Genomic DNA, 710 nt, shown 5'->3' with positions numbered 1-710 from the left:
ACCCAGCTATGACTTACCGCACTCGTGCAAAATAATAAAACACGGTAAATATATTACTTACACGTGCGTTTTGTTTTGCAAGCGGCGCGAAAAAAATTAAAAAGGGAATGCAACACGAGGACTTCCCAGGAGGTCACCCATCCTAGTACTACTCTCGCCCAAGCACGCTTAACTTCGGAGTTCTGATGGGATCCGGTGCTTTAGTGCTGGTATGATCACATCCGACATGTTACCCCGGTCTTCGTCCCTTATCCTTGCCCCTCCCAGCTCCACTACAAAGACGATTGCACATTGCTTTGGCCGCTCCCTCTCAACTACGGAGACGAGTTTAACGCGGTTTCCACCCCTCCCTCTCAACCGCACCAGTGCACGCTTGCCGCGCCACAACGCCGACGCTGGACCCATGAATCGTGAGCACCCAGCTATGACTTACCGCACTCGTGCAAAATAATAAAACACGGTAAATATATTACTTACACGTGCGTTTTGTTTTGCAAGCGGCGCGAAAAAAATGAAAAAAGGAATGCAACACGAGGACTTCCCAGGAGGTCACCCATCCTAGTACTACTCTCGCCCAAGCACGCTTAACTTCGGAGTTCTGATGGGATCCGGTGCTTTAGTGCTGGTATGATCGCATCCGACATGTTACCCCGGTCTTCGTCCCTTATCCTTGCCCCTCCCAGCTCCACTACAAAGACGATTGCACATTG

At 50.3% G+C, this 710-nt stretch overlaps 2 non-coding genes across 2 annotated transcripts; both read right to left on the bottom strand.

Annotated features, from left to right (window-relative positions):
• Window positions 1-104: 104 nt before the first annotated feature.
• Window positions 105-223, bottom strand: LOC123179602 (5S ribosomal RNA). Its single transcript, XR_006490490.1, has one exon. It is a non-coding gene; the product is annotated as a 5S ribosomal RNA (ribosomal RNA).
• A 297-nt stretch (window positions 224-520) lies between these two features.
• Window positions 521-639, bottom strand: LOC123179600 (5S ribosomal RNA). Its single transcript, XR_006490489.1, has one exon. It is a non-coding gene; the product is annotated as a 5S ribosomal RNA (ribosomal RNA).
• Window positions 640-710: the final 71 nt, after the last annotated feature.

Source organism: Triticum aestivum, unplaced genomic scaffold, assembly GCF_018294505.1.
Source record: "Triticum aestivum cultivar Chinese Spring unplaced genomic scaffold, IWGSC CS RefSeq v2.1 scaffold61658, whole genome shotgun sequence".
In the NCBI taxonomy this organism is placed as follows: Eukaryota; Viridiplantae; Streptophyta; class Magnoliopsida; order Poales; family Poaceae; genus Triticum; species Triticum aestivum.
The sequence above is the reverse complement of the archived record's forward strand: the minus strand, read 5'-3'. Positions and strand labels throughout refer to the sequence as shown.